The sequence below is a fragment of the Vulpes lagopus genome, chromosome 7, assembly GCF_018345385.1.
Source record: "Vulpes lagopus strain Blue_001 chromosome 7, ASM1834538v1, whole genome shotgun sequence".
In the NCBI taxonomy this organism is placed as follows: Eukaryota; Metazoa; Chordata; class Mammalia; order Carnivora; family Canidae; genus Vulpes; species Vulpes lagopus.
The window spans coordinates 48,768,670-48,785,031 of NC_054830.1; the positions used below are offsets into that span (position 1 = coordinate 48,768,670).

Below are 16,362 nucleotides of genomic sequence, written 5' to 3' on the forward strand. Positions count from 1 at the left end.
CTACCAAGAGGTGAGAACAGAAGGAAGGAAGGGACAGAGAGAGGAGAAGGAGAGACAGACAGAGATGGGGAGAGAAGGGGAGGGAGGGAAGAAGGGAGCACAAACTTTCCCTAAGGTGACTTGCGGAGGATTCGGTGCTGCAGGATCCTGACCCCAGGCTCCGCCTTGCTCAAGGGAGGACTGGCATGGTGACACACTCATTATGGGCGTTGTGGCCTGGCATTAACAGGCTGTTGGGGCTCTCCACATCTCTCTCCATCTCCCAGCTCTCACAGGCCTGCCCGTCCTGGAGCATAGGCATGACTCCCCCTAGGAAGTCAAAGGCATGGAGGAGCCACAGATTCGCCGTCCAGGTCAAAGGTAAGACCAGCACTAAAGCAGACCCCCCGATTCCTCCCCTTCTTGTGCCACCCCGCAGCATAGGCAATGAGCCAGGTGAGAGGCGCATCCACTGGGCAATCGGCAAGCCTGAGGCCAAAGCACTTCCCAGCTGGTTAACTCTGAGCAAGTCACTTAACCTCCCCAAGCCTCAGGTTCCACATCTGAAAAATGGGGCTATTCCTCCCAGAGCTATGACAAGAGATGGTGCATGTGAAGAAGTCAGCACAGGGCCTGATAGCCAGCACAGTCTCGGAAAGCAGAAGTCATGACTCTTAGCAGTAGTATTGCTTTTATTCAGATTACATTAAAGGATAAACTAAACCCTGTGGCTTCTTGTCTGATGACTTGGGAAACTCTGAGTGAGAATTCTGAGCTTCTACTTCCCAGCTGAGAGAAGAAGGCGCAGGCGGGGCACTCCAGGACTTTCTGGGACACCTGGCCTGCCTGCCAGGGAGGCTCGTCCCCAGGGCGCCCAGCTGTTTGCTCCTCAGTCCCGCCTCCAGGAGCCAGTCCCTCACTGGCAACTGGCTCAGGCTGCCAGGCCGGGTGGGGCTACATTTTTGGGCCTCCCAAGGTAAAAATAGTCATGCTTTGTTAGGCTGGGTGGTTACACACTCCTTGGCCTGGCAGCCTGCCCGCTGGAAAGGCAAATGCCAGACTATTTCAGGCTGTGAAAACAAGCCCCCACCAGGCCCCAGCGTCAAGCCCCCAGAGAGCGGTATTAATATTCCACTATCTCATTCTTTCAGGCCAAAAAAAGAAGGAGAAAAAAAGCTCCATATCTGCAAGATTCCTCCTTCTGTTACAAACACAGCTGCCAGAACCACTGCAGACAATGCACATGACCCTCAAGGCCGAGTTCTCACAAACAAAACAAAACCCAAAAGGCCGCAGAAGGAATACTAATTAATAATAGCAATAATAATAGAGGGCTTACCACACACGAAGCAGTAGGATAGGCGTGCTGCTTCCATTTGGTCGTCTGTTCACAGCAGCCCTAGGAGGTGCCTATTACAAGGCCCGTGTTCTAGAAAAAGAAACTGGAGCTCAAAGAGGTGAAGTAACCTGTCCAGGGTCACACAGCTAGCCCTCACGGAGGTGAGGATTCAAGCCCAGGTCTACCTGACTCTGTATTCGAAGCTCTTTCCTCCACATACTTCTGATGTCTTACTAAGACAAAGCATGACTCTTTCCTTGGTTTTCCCTGTTTTGCTCTAAGTAAGCAACCCCTCTGGGGCATTTTCAATGGCTTCCCAGTGCCTTTGAGATAAATTCCATGCTCCTTAGCATGGCCTTCAAGGCCTCTTGAAGTCTGGCCCCTCCTATCTTCTTGGTATCCCCCCAAAATTTACAGTTTGAAATCCCAACTCCCAACATGATGGTATTAGGAGGTGGGGCCTTTGGGAGATGATTAGGTCATGGGATTAGTGCCCTTACAGGGGACACCACAACTTTTTCTCTCTGCTCTTTGCCATGTGAGGACATAGCCAAGAGGACAGGAGAAGGCCCTCACCAGACACCAGATATGCCAGGGCCTTGATCTTGGACTTCCCCGCCTTCCAGAACGGTAAGAAGTAACTACTGGTTGTTTAAGCCACCCAGTCTATGTTTTTATTACAGCAGCCTGAGCAGACTGACACACCACTTTTTGGTGCCCAGCTCTACCTCACCTCCTCCAGGCAGCCTTCCCTGCTCTCCTTGCCCAGAGCAGAGTGAGCTCCTTCCTGTCTGCCTATCACACCCACTGTCCATGAGCCTGGGGTAGCTCTGCAGAAGTGGTCTTTTAAGATTAGAAACATCACATGTCCGTGTTGTGTTTTCCCACTCAGGTTAGAAGCCATTGGAGGGTAGAGGTTATCTCTATGCTTCTTCCTGTGCATACCCCTCCCCGGTCCCCAAATCTTCCATGGCCTGGGATTCTATTTATCCCTCTATCCATGCATCATCCATCCATATATTTATTTGTTCACTCAATGAATATTTACTGGGTGCAATGTAGGAAATACAGAAGTCAGCTCGATAGCCACAGTCAGAGGGTGAGACACGAGGAAAGAGGCCTATGAAACAAGGCAGTCAGTGCTGTGGAACGGGAGGCTTGGAGGTCCTGGGAGTCTTGCCAGGAAAGGGGACACCCGAGGTGGGCTCACAGGAAGAATGGGGGTTCATTAGGTGACACTAGACCAGTCTTACAGGCTTTGGCACTCCCTCCACAGGCCGACCTGACATGTCGGCTCCTGGCAACCACCGTTATCAGTCAGGATCCTCACTCAAGTCAGGATCACACAAGAAGTGTTGACTTTCATGGGGGAACCACACAGGTCAGTGTGGTCACCTGGCTAGTGGGAACAGAGCTAGGCCTGAAAGCGTGAGGACAGGGAGAGTCTGTAAAACTCGACAAGCAGAGACTTGGGTAAAGGCCCCAAGAGGAACAGTGACTTTGCTGAAGAGTAGGCAGGGAGCCCAGAGGAGCCACCCCCCGACCTCACTCTCCTTCCACCCACTGATCTGCTGGGGCCTCCATGACCAGCCCAGCCAGAGCAGACAGCAGGGCAGAGAGGGCTGCAGGTGATTCCAGAGGGGCAGACAAAGCGTCCACCCCGGCCAGCCACGCATCTCTGGCTCCAGCACACTTGGAACAATGGCAGTCCCTTGGCCTTCATACCTCTGTGTCTTTGCTCATTCTGTTCCCTCTGCCTGGAACGCCCCTGCTCAGCTTCTGAACCCATCACAATCCTAGGCCTCCTTCAAGCAACACTCACAGGCTATGTCCCAGAGAGTCCTGCCCTTACCGACTCAGGAAGGACTCCCCTTTTAGCACCTGTGTCATTCTCTCACGTGTCTTTTTCCTCCGCCCCTTTGAGGGCAGGGGCTGTGGCTGATCCACCTTGAAAACCCTACATCGTTGCTTCCTCTGTCCTATGAACCTAGAATCTCTCCAAAACTGTGAAGGGTACCCTATCTGCAAGTTTAAGAGTTAGGCTGCCAGTTTTGTGGCTACTGGCAGAAAGACACAAGATTCCTGGATCAGAGACAAAGGACTTTATTACTGCTCACAGAAATAGTGGTAGCCAGACAATCAGCATTTCTGCCCCAGCTCCCTGAGCCCCAATTCCCACGGGACCACACAAGGAGAACCAGGTTACCCTCATTCATGCACCGGGTTGTATTACAGGAGAGCAGTGATGAGCTTACTAAACCCAAATATCTTAGAGTGGGTGGCAAGTTCTTTGTTCCAGAGGGAGTCATTATCTCTGCCTCCCAAGGATGTCTACTGTGCAAACCTCCTAGAGAAGATAGTCCAGAATAAAGCACAGACAGGGCCTGTGCTGGTAAAGGATGCAGAAACACTGGAGGCCCGTGGAGAATCGGCCCACAACAGACCCTAGTGGGGACCCACCAAATGTGACACACACATCTTTGGTCTCACTCTTCCCTCCTGATAACAAATATCAGGGCTGAGTATCCAGTCAGAGCCCTGACCTGGTCCCTCCTGGGGGCTCCCTCCCAGTGGATGCCAGGCCTCACAGTGATGCTACAATACTGGGGAGGTAGGGAGGGAGCTGATAGGTAATAAAGAACCTGACTGGTTTGCCCCAAACCCAGGGGGCCCTCAGCCATGCACAGGGGTGGAGACAGGATCAAGCAGAGGCAGTAGAGGGTAGAGGACCCAGAGAAGCTTGCTCTGGTCCAATCACACTTCTTACCAGTCAAGGAATTCACTCCTGAGCCCCACATTCCCATCTTAAAAGGGACACAGTAACACTAACTTGCTCATGGTACAGTTGAGAGGATGAAATGAATTCATTCCTGTGAGGTGCTCAAGCGGACACGCAGCAGAGGTTCTAGGTATTAGCAAAAAAGAAAGAAGGAAAGAGGAGCAGCTGTGCAGAAGGAGCAGCAGGCTGAGAGCATGGATCGGAAGGGAAGGGCCGGCCCTGGTCCTGAGCAGGCCCCAGAATCAGGGCCATGAAGGGCGAGAGCCTCACCCCCCCTTCCCCATTCCCCCAGGCTTGACCACGCACTGGCACTCGGGCAGATGGGACTTCCTACAACGTTGACTCTGGTCTCCATCCTGCCTCTCCCTGCACAGATGGGGCTGGATGATATCCACGTGGCTGAGGGTGGCCCCAGGTTCCAGGGCTGCTGGCTTGGGACTGATCATTACCCACTAAAAAAATGGATCTAAACAAATCACTTTGGAATCTTTCTAAATGCAAACCACGTCCTGGGACAACATCTGTGCTATTATTCCGGCTCTCACTTAGAAACTGATTTGCACCCTTCAGCGGCCACCTCATGGACCAAACCTTTGGAAGACCACAGTGGCATTAATGAGGATAGCCACGGAGCGTGCTAACGAACGTGCCAGGCCCTGAGCTAGGCCTCTGCAAAGATGCTCCTATTTGAAACTCACCATAAGCCCAGGGCCCATTATCATCAGCTCCACTTTCTGGATCAGAGGTGATGGAGATGAAAGAACTTGCCTGAAGTCCGAAGCCCAGCTATAAACCCAGACCGGCCGGACCCCGAAACTCAAGCTTTCACAAAAGGCAGCACAGTGCTACAAGAAGCCTTGGAAATCACAGACCGCCCCCCCCGCCCCCCCCAACCTCCCCAGTCGGCAGGCAGAGGAAGGGAGGCCCTCAGAACAGCAGTGGCACATGCTGAGTCCAAGAAAGTGCCTTCAATAAACACCAATTCCTGGTCCAGACCTCTGTACCCCGATCCTTTGTTCTCTGATAGCATCACCGCGACTTTGTGAGACACCAACACAAAAGGGGAAATAAAAGGGCAGAGAAAATTAAGAAGGTGGGTGTGGAGCAGGAGCCTTGGCAGGGTGGCTGGGGCTGGGAACTGGTGCCATCGCTCCAGTTCAGCCAAATCCAAGAATCCCCCGTCAATTAGAGCAGCGACCTCCAGCAGGGGGTGCTAGGGATCTGTTAGCTGATCAACCAAGCCTCCAGACAAAACGGTGCAGAATGCCCTCACCCCAAGAGGGCTTCCCGAGAGTGGCTCCCAGGGGTACCATTAGGAGCACATGAGGGCAGCTACAAAAGGCGCACTAGGAAAATTAATAATTATGTATCTTCTAAGATAATTTCGTTTTCTTCTAAAGGCACTTGGCCAAAAAAGGGATTTGCTTTCTGACTGAGCTGTCAATATTTTCCTTGGTTAGAAAGTGAGGGACTTTTTAACTCCTAAAATATAGCTTCAAAGAGAAGGAACTGAAGAGTCAGATTATTTCATCAGTTCTTCTGGCCCTTATTGATGTAAAATTTGTGCTTATCCAGCTGCCCCATGGCTGCTGCTAGTCAAAAAGCAAAAAGCAAAAAGCATTCAAAGTCCGTGTTTCTGTAATGTGAGAGAGATGAAGAGCCCAGGTGGGTTGAGTTGCAGCTCCTAAGAAAGGAAACTCGTCAGAGGGGCATAAGGGAGGTTCCATCTTCAAGAGCCCCACATTCTTCTTGGCAACTTCAGGTCACTGAATGCTTGTGCACTAGAAGCAGGGCTCCATGTTGCACAACTGCAAGGACTTGACTCTCATCATAGTCTTTATGAGCAGTGTCCCCCTTCCCTTGGAGCTGTGTATAGCACGGCCATATTTGGGGTCCCTGGCTGTGAGCATTCATCCATTCAACAGTATTTTCAAGCAATTGCTTTTTGTCAGATCCTATGGTAGGCCTTGCTTTTGAAAAACACATGGCCCAGAGCACCAGTGGAGGAGCAGGGGACACAGCTTTGAATTGAGGAAATGCATCCCGTTTGAGAAACCCAACTTTCCCATTTCACAGATGAGGAAGCTGAGACCTTCAGAAGCTATTTACATGCTGATGATGACAAAGCAAGACAGCAGCAGAGCTAGGTTTAAAGCCCAAGTGTCCTGGCTCCTGGCACAGTGCTCACCATGCTGCCCTCCAACGAGCCAAGGACGCTCAAAATACCTCTGACAACCACTGCTCCCATTTCACAGAACAGCAGATTCAGGCATCCAGAAGACAACCTGGACAGGTTATCAGATCAACAGCCATTTGCCTCTCTTTTTTTAAAAGATTTTATTTACTTATTTGAGAGACAGAGAGATAGTGAGAGAGAGCACGAGCAGGACAGAGAGGGAGAAGCAGGCTCTCTGAGACCAGGGAACCCGACCTGGGACTTGATCCTGGCACCCTGAGATCGTGACCTGAGCCAAAGGCAGACACTTAACCAACTGAGCCCTCAGGTGCCCCATCCATTTGTCTCTTCAACATTCCTCAAGAAAGACATCTTCCTATTCCCACAAGTCTTCTCCAGATGCAAATCACAAAAACACTGAACCTGTACTCTCTCTAGCTTCTAGCACCTACGACGCCACCTTTACCAGCGCCCTCTTTAAGAACAGCCCTCGCACACGGTCCTTGCATCTACACCCACTGGGCTCCCCACCACTTTTCCACAGATACTCTGCTTCCAGTCCAGCTGGAGGACAGGCTGTCTTTTGCATCAACGTTTCTTGTCAGAAAGGAAAGAAGCCGTAATCACTTTGGCTTGGGTGCATTTCAGTGGCCACCAACAGAAAGAGGGGGGAGAAAAGAGAAAGAAAGAAAAATAAATCATGGAGGAAAAATCACTGGGAGAGAGGGAAAGAGGAAGAGAGGAAGTAAAGGGAGTGGAGGTAAAAAAGAGGAGGGAGGACCGTGGGAGGGGCCGGGAGGAAAGAAGAGGAGAACAGGCTGCTAATGAGGACCATGCTCATCCCAGCCAATGGATCCAGAAGAGCCAAAGATGACAGTGTATATTGGTAATGTCTATTGAAACAGCAGGGTTTTCACTCTGCAGTCTCTACCCCTCTGTGTTTGGGCCTGAAACCTAGGTGTATGGAATTTCCACAGCATCCCCTAATTAGGGGAAAAGGGATTCTGATTCAGAGCATTTTTTCTTAGAGCATCTTAGGATCAAAGGATGTCAGAGCAGGGCAAGACTACAGAGAGGCCTACAGAAGTACTCACCACCTTCAATGCTCATCTTCTCGCCATTGACCCCAAAACAAACAAACCAAAAATACCAGCTTCCTTTAATGTCACCTGGAATGTACAAACAGATTAAGCATCATCAGCAAAAACAAAGCAAGGCTATGGCCATTGGAGATGAAAACAATTTGATTCCCTCCCCACACACAAGGGAAATTGACTCTTTATTTTACTCACATGGTATCAATCCACTTGCTACCCCAGTTTTTCTCTCCTGGAACACACATGGCAGCTAAAACAAACCCAAGATGATCCGCAACATTGAGGCTATTGCATACCTTTTATTTTTTTTTTTATGTTGATGAAAATGGGAAATAATTTACAGCCAATGGTTACTTGCTTTTAGGAAGTTAGAGAGATCATTTACTCCTGCAAATCTTTAAAGTCAATTGGATGCAAGTCATCCTGGTCACTAAGTGAAGCTTGACTTCCAAAAACACCTTTGGGAGATCTGGCAAAGACTGAGTCCTGGTGAGGAAAAGGTTCCTTGCAAAGTTTCAAATGTGCTTTCAGCCACAATAAAAAAAAAAAAAAAAAGTATATATCCTGAATTCACCAGCAGACACATTAGATGAAATATTTTTTTCTTTGAAAGAAAAAATATCACCAAACACACACACACACAAAAATTTAAACTAGTATAATGTCTCTATAGATAAATTTTGGTTATAATTTCTTTTTTGGGGCAGCCCAGGTGGCTCAGCAGTTTAGCACTACCTTCAGCCCAGGGCCTGATCCTGGGGTCCCGGGATCGAGTCCCACATTAGGCTTCCTGCATGGAGCCTGCTTCTCCCTCTGCCTATGTCTCTGTATCTCTCTCTCATTCTCTCTCTGTTTCTCTCATGAATAAATAAATAAAATATTTTTTTAAATAATTTTTTAAGCAGTAGGGAGAGGCCCAGGGAGAGATGGAAAGAGACTCTTAAGCAGGCTTCATGCCCAGTGTGGAGCAGGGCTTGATCTCACAACCCTTGAGATCATGACCTGAGCAGAAATCAAGAGTCAGACACTTAAAGGACTAAGTCACCCAGGCGCCCCTTGGCTATAATTTCTTGACATATGAAATACTGAGAAAAGAGGTGGGTGCTTATTTCTTAAAGTTGCATAATCAATATATTCAAAGCTTCAAATGTCTCTGCCAAGTATGCCAAGTATCTTAGGTGAGACAAAGAAGTAGACCCTAGGTGAGGATATATGTTAAAGGGAGTTATTAAGGAGAAACCTGTAATGGAATAAGGGAAGCAGGACACACAAAGGGGCCTCTCAAGCAGGTCCCAACCATGTCCTTGTCCTCTGGAGACCTCTGGAGGATGAGTTACACACCAGAATTTGCCCCCACCCCAACACAAGGGAGAAAGACTTTTACACCCAGCCCTACAGTCACTGGCTACAACCACTAAGGTACTACGAACTCCCAGAGGCACTTATGCTCTGTGGCAGAGGGCCTGTGGGCAGAGGGCCCCAGTGGTCCAAGGATGGTCCTAGAAGAAAGCAGCAGATGCAGAGCACAAAGAAGCCAAGGCATGAGTGCTTCAAACCCAGAATAGGGACCCAAGGGCTCCAGGTGAAGCACTGAGAGTATCTGCTATACCAAGGTATATGGAAAGTTAATGTTTTTAAAAACTTGAAAAAGTCTTTCCTTGGGTATTCATTGATCCCAGCCAAGTTAATTTCCCTACTAACTTCACTATTCTGGAATCAACTCTCAACTCTTCACAAAAAATAAAAAGGGAAATGACCTGATGTTTCAAACACTGTTTTCCACAAACTGGCTATCCTGATAGCTAGATTGAGCTGCCCTCACAGAATTGTCTGGTTCAATGCTTAGCAATGAGAAGACATCCTTGAAATATTCATCTTCTCTTGGATTTTTGTCCCAAATGCTGATCTTGGACAAGGCACTGCTGAAATAGCATCAGTAGACACCTAATATTTTTTGTCTAATTAAGTTCATTTAACAAAGAATTTTAACAATGCTTCAAAGACATCATCAGCCTCAGGGGTCCTCTCCCAGGCTCTTCAATGCAGCATGGGTAAATACTCAGTGAGAACAATTTTCCCTTACTGATGATGAATTAACCTTGAACTTTGATTTTCTCAGCTCAGTCATCTTTTTCAGCCTGTGACTGTAAAATCAGACATAACAATACCTTGCAACTTATTTGTCATTTTCTCTCCTAGCAAAGCTTTGGCAACACTCAGAGCTCATGGTTTTCATGAATCTCTTCAGCATGAAGTTCTTGTCATTCGTTGTGATTTAATAAAAAAAAAAATCCTCTTGCAGGTGTTCATAACCTAGATAGATTCCTGATTTTCTATTCTAGTACAATCCACCCTCATATGCCAAAGAGAATGGTACCTTATGATACAAAAGGAAGAAAAAAATCCACCATCTGTTAAAGGTTTGTGTAATTCCAGGAAAGCCAAGCTGCCTCACGGCTAGTCTTTGCATCCTCTCCCATTCAAATAAACGCCAGTTCAAGATGAGAAAAAGCAGTGAAAAGCAATGTTAATTATTTGTACTTACTTGTACTGTTTAAACGAAAAAAGTCACACATCATGTCAAAAGGACACAAGTGCCAAGCTGAAAGAGTTCCCATTAGCCAAAGCTGAAATAATTGGGGCAATAAAATTAGTCACTATAATATTTTATTATAACCCCTCAAAATAATTAAAATTAATTAAAAATTAATTGTTTAAAGAAATATCCATGAGCCTATACTGATTTTTTTAAAGATTAAATAAATAAACAGGGTGACATGAGAACCCTTCCTTACAGAAACAAACAGAAAAAGGAGGAAAAAGAGAAAATCATCATCCAAGCTGGACAATGGTAACTGCCTCCAGGTCCACCATTAAATACTCAAATTCGTGGGTGATAGTTCAAGGAGAAACAAGCTATAAGATAACTTCAAAGAATCCTCCCTCCCAAATATTTACTAATTACAAAAGGGGAAATAGTAACTTTCTGGCTTTCTGCCATCCACCACATGAAGAAGATTAACATGAGCAGTAATAAATGTACGCACATCACGCTCCCTAACGCTATGCATTGAGAAGGGCACCTTGCCTCTGTGGCATTCTTCCCCCAAATCCACAACCTGAGTCTATCTAGTCATGAGAAAATATCATACAGACCCAAGTTAGGGAACATTCTACAAAATACTTGACCAGTACACTTCAAAACTGTCAAAGTCATAAAAGACAAGTAAGATTGGGATGCCTGGTTGGCTGTGGTTAAGTGTCTGCCTTTGGTTCAGGTCATGATCCCGGAGTCTTGGGATCAAGTCCCCTATCGGGCTCCCTGCAGGGAACTTGCTTCTTCTTCTGCCTGTGTCTCTGCCTCTCTCTCTCTGTGTCTCTCATGAATAAGTAAATAAAATCTTTAAAATTAAAAAAAAAAAAAGACAACTAAGACCGAGAAACTGTCCCACGTTGGACAAGACGGAGGAGACAGTTATGACTAGATATAATGTGAGAGCCTGGATGGCATCCGGGAATAGAATAAAGACTTCAGTGGGGAAATCCAAATAAAGTCTGAGTCTAGAGTCTACTTAATCCTCTTATGCCAGTATTAATTCTCAGTTGTGAACAAAGATGCAGTGCTAACATTATGGGGAGCTGAGTGAAGGGTATCTGTGAATTTTCCTCGCAAGCAACTCTCCTGTAAGTCTATAATTATTTTTTTTATATTTTTTAAGTGTTTATTGTGACAAGCCAAACAGAATAGGAGATAAAAAGAAAAACTTTAGGGGCCCCTGGCTGGCTCAGTCCATTCTTGGTTTCTGCTCAGGTTACAATCTCAGGGCCGTGAGATCTAGCCCCGCATCGGGCTCCATGCTGGGTACGGAGCCTGCTTAAGATTCTCTCTCTCCCTCCTCTTCCATCCCTGTTCACTCAGGCATGCTCTCTTTCTCAAGAAAAAAAAAAAGAAAGAAAGAAAGGAAGGAAGGAAGGAAGGAAGGAAGAAAGAAAGAAAGAAAGAAAGAAAGAAAGAAAGAAAGAAAGAAGTACTTCACCCTCCCCTCCCCACTCATCCTACCCCTTGAACTGACCAGTTTAGTGTTCCCTTTATGGTTCTTGGAATTGCTATGGTTCTTGGAATTTTTGCTAATAAAAAAAAATATATGGATGTATATAGATATACATTTATTGAAACTTTCTGTTTTTTATTTGACTGTTTTTAAAAATTGGTTGTTGTAAGGAGCAAAGTAAACATTTACTGATTTAACCATTATGGAAATCTTCTTAAAAGGCTCCAAAGAGTCATTCTGTTGTAGGACATCTAGCAAAACATATGGGAACTCCTCTTCACCCCTGATTTCTTTCTGAGGCTTTTCCTCCTCAGAAACCTTTCCTCTGCTTTTCACTGTATCCCAGCTCTCTAAATCTACTCAGTTTATTTCATTCCATGTGGCTACTTCCCACCTTTTCCAAGGGAAACCAATTCAACCTTCCGCCTCCTGCAAATGCTCCCGTCCACTTAGTGCATGAGCTCCATTGCCAGAGTGAAAAGCGAGTTAACAAGCGATCCTTTGAGACGGCAGAGAAACTGCAAAGGTATCAGCATCATTGTTCCTGTCACACTGGGAAATGGGGGTGTTTGCTGCCACAGTCAGCAAGCAGCACCCCGAGAGAAGAGGGGTGCAGCACATACTATAAGGAGAGGGACTGCTTGCACTTTCAGGGTGACAAATGGTGTTAGTGATGCCCTGTTGGGGGCAGAGCAATTCCAAGTACCTGGCGATCCTCGGGACCAATTCCTGTGTGTCTCCCTATACACGGACAGTGGCAGCCTGTGATTCCATCTCACTGTTTAATGGAGCTTAAAGGCAGACTTGTGTGCCCTCATTCTGATTTCTTTTGGGCAAGGGTAGAGCTTGTTCTCATGGGACAAGTCATTAAAATAATTGTTTCTGACGCTTTACCATGGCAACCACAGAAAATCTACCAGTCAGTTCTGGCCTGGATCTCAGTCTTCCCACTCAGTTGCTTTGTGATGTCAGGAAAATTACTTCCACTCTCTGAGCCTATTTTCCTCATATGTAAAAAGGAAATAATATTATCCATCTAAGAGCTAATGTGTATGAACTGCCTACACTAGACGTTCGCATTTAAAAACCTGCATCTTTTTTTTTTAGGTTTTATTTATTTATTCATAAGAGACACAGAAAGAGAGGCAGAGACATAGGCAGAGGGAGAAGCAGGCTCAGTCCCAGGACCCTGGGATCACACCCTGAGCCAAAGGCAGATGCTCAATCACTGAGCTACCCAGGCATCCCTAAAAATCCTGCATCTTAAAAAATACATTACACACACCATTTCTTGACATATATAGATATAGACACAGACATAGATATATTTGGTTATCTGACAAGGTCATTTACGTGGAGGTGCTAACCCACGTAAAACAAGTGCTAGAAAAACAAGTAGAAACCATGTGCATTAAAACAAGAAACAAAAAACACACCTCTTAAACTTCCTCAGGTGCAAAGCAGTACCTGCCAAAGCAGCAGGTGGGGCTAGATTGTTCTCCAGACACACCGGGAGGAATTTTGCAAAGCAGAATATGGGCTGGATTTTGCTTCCCTTTGGAAACCATCTCCGTGAATAGAATGAGCTTCCTCTCTTTAAGAAACCAAGAAAGGAAAAAATTACATATTTGAGTATTTTTAGAAAAGGGGAATTTAGATATTTTGAATAAGTAATCTATTCTATTCATACCATCCATTCAGTCTCCTTGAATTAGTGGGAACAGGTGAAATTAAACTTGAAATCCAGCCCAGAACTAAAAGGGAAGTGCTATTTATTGGGTTCTGTTCTACATGGTTACGTAGAGTACCCAAATTAACGCTCACAAGGACATTTTGAGATAAGGAGTATGATTCTCCCTTTTTAAATGAGGAATTAGGCTCAGAAAGGTATAATGCATACAAAGTGCTTAACCGAGCATTAGCACATAGCAATCGTGCAGCATATCATAGTTATAGATAAGATCATGGTATTTATCAAGGTGTCAACAGCTAGTTCATGGCAGAGCCAGGCTGTTTTACAAACACACATTTGACTCCTAAAGCTGTATACTTCCCATACTTTGCAGAGACTTGCCACCTCTTCTCCTTCCTCTTTGCCTACATTCATATAGGCACCAACTTCATCTTATCCCCAATAGCACCTAACTAAACTCAAGCCCAGGAAGGTTCTGGGCGTTGCCCAGAATTTTCAGATACCTTTCCCTCAACATTCATCTGCATGCATGCATGCATGGGCACCTAGTCACCCCAATCCCATGGGGTTAAGCTCATTTTTTTTCTTTAATTATGGAAATCATTGATTTATAAAATTGGGCAATTCCCAAAGCTATGATAAAGAAAATTAAAATTTCCAGTAAGCATGCTCCTCAGAGACAGCTGGTATCAACATCTTGGTATACTCCAAAGGTAACAGATTGGTGGACCAAAGGTCAAAGCCAAACGACCAAACAGTGTTTTATTTATTTATTTTTAAAGATGTATTTATCTATTTTAGAGAGGACGGGGGAGAGGCAGAGGCAGAGAGAAAATCTGGAGCAGAATCCCTGTTGAGCATGGAGCCAACATGGGGCTTCAGCCTGCTACCCTGAGGTCACGACCTGAGCTGAAACCAAGTATCGGACACTTAATCAACTGAGCCACCTAGGCACCCCTAAAACAGTGTTTTAAAAAAATATTTAAAAAATATAAATTAGGGGATCCCTGGGTGATTCAGCGGTTTGGCGCCTGCCTTCGGCCCAGGAGATGATCCTGGGGTCCCGGGATCGAGTTCCACATCAGGCTCCCTGCATGGAGCCTGCCTCTCCCTCTGCCTGTGTCCCTGCCTCTCTCTCTCTCTGCCTCTCATGAATAAATAAATAAAATCTTTAAAGATATATATATATATAATAGCATTAACATTTAAAATGTGGGGGATTTCACATAAATATGATTTCCAGCTTTCCTTCAAAAATTTAAAGAGTTAGCAATGTGTGGTAACAATTGGCCAAAAGCCCCTTTTCCTCAGAGGGCACATTCTCTCTAATTTGCCTCAGGCCTCACCTCTCCCTACTGTTATACACCTGGCCTGAGGTCCTAGTTTCTACCAACCTATTGCAATGTTCCTGCAATCATCAAACTTATAAGCACTGAGTATATCTTTCCTGTCCTTTGTGCAAATAATTTTCTGCTTTGAGATCATCTTATTATAACATTCTTTCACTTGCATTTTTCAGTTGACTTTGTAACATTAGCAGTTTCCCACATTAGAAATTCTTTAAATAGAACACCTGGGTGGCTCAGTGGTTGAACACCTGTCTTTGGCTCAGGTCATGATCCCAGGGTCCTGAGATCAAGTCCTGCATCGGGCTCCCCGCAGGGAGCCTGCTTCTCCCTCTGCCTTTGTCTCTGTCTCTCTCTCTCTCTCTGTCTGTGTCTCATGAATAAATAAAATCTTCAAAAAAAGAAAAGAAATTTTAAGTATTACCACTGTTGTGCAGCATTCCCTTCATTAATTTCCAACCTTTTTGTCATTATAAATAATTGTGATGATCTTTTTAAAAATATGCAAATTTAGGGACACCTGGGTGGCTCAGCGGTTAAGCATCTGCCTTCAGCTCAGGGCATGATCCTGGAGTCCCAGGTTTGAGTCCCACATCAGGCTCCCTGCAGGGAGCCTGCTTCTCCCTCTACCTATGTCTCTGCCTCTCTCTCTCTCTCTCTCTCTCTCTGTGTCTCTCATGAATAAATAAATAAAATCTTTAAATATTTATTTATTTATTTAAATTTAGATTTAAGAAGAAAATGTGTGAACACTAGGTGATCGGAATACTCCCTTTGGAAGTCTCCAGTTCTGAGATTAATCAGTCTCCTTTCAATGCCACCTGTAACCTATGAGCTTGGCTACTGTGGCTACTGCTTCTTAATAGCCCACCACCAAGTGTCAGAACTCTGAGTTCGAGGCCTGCAGTGGTTTTCCATAGAGTTAAAGTACCTACTTGTCTGTAGATATGAAAGGAGAAATCACCTGGGCCTGGTGCTGCACAGAAAGGAGCCAAGCCTGGGCCTCCAGGGCCACCAGCTTCCACCCATCATGTTCCCTCTGAACACAAGGCAACGACCCATCTCATCTGCCCTTGGAGCCACACTTTCACACTTACCCGTTGTGATGAAATATCCCTTATTCTGTGAATTTCACCTTTTAGAATATGACTCAGAATATAGAAAAAAAAAAGCCAAAAGGACCTTAGCAAAGTCAAAGCTATTCTGATCATTGAGTGTATGCACCAACACCCTCCTCCATAGCCAGGATTCATATTAGAGACAGAATCTTAACCAGGTTAGTTATCTAATATTCCAGATCACGGAGGAGGATTAGAAATAATGAATTAAGAGGGGGCAGAAATTGAAGAGGTAGCTGATAGTAAAAAGAAGTGGCAGTTGGCAGTGAGGAAAGATAGGGAACAGCTATTAAAAGCAAAAGACTCATAAACCAAGGCAATCTGGGCTCCAATGATAATAGAGGCATCATTAGATGCCTTGAGGAGATGGGGTAGTCTTGGAAGAAAGTAATACCAAAGGGAGTGAGGCCCAGGAATGATCCAGAGCACAATTTCTTTTTTTTTTTTTTTTTTTTAAATTCAATTAGACAGCATATAGTACATCATTAGTTTCAGATGTAGGCTTCAATCATTTATCTGTTGCTATACCACCCAGCGCACAATTTCATCTAGCACAAGACTGAGCCAACTTCAACTGCCCAAGGTGTTAAGGGGTGAGATGACCTGCCTGAGGACAAACAGCAGGTGGCATGGAGGCAGGGCTAGGGGTGAATCCTTAAATCCCCAACCACTGGCTATAGCAACACTCAGGGTCATGGTTAGAGGTGCAAATGGGCTGGGGCAGCCCCACAGGGAGGAGCAGGAGGCACAGGAGCTGACATTCCAACCAGACATCCCTGTAAC

General features: G+C 45.7%; 1 protein-coding gene across 2 annotated transcripts in view; it reads right to left on the reverse strand.

Annotated features, from left to right (window-relative positions):
• The window catches only part of SSUH2 (ssu-2 homolog), a 41,719-nt gene extending 40,374 nt beyond the window's left edge, over positions 1–1,345 (reverse strand). The window contains exon 1 of one of the 2 annotated variants that reach the window (XM_041760559.1): positions 1,319–1,345. The gene's annotated coding sequence lies outside the window, so the exon portion shown is untranslated. The remainder of the gene's footprint in view (positions 1–1,318) is intronic. The other variant, XM_041760562.1, reaches the window with a different exon arrangement.
• Positions 1,346–16,362: the final 15,017 nt, after the last annotated feature.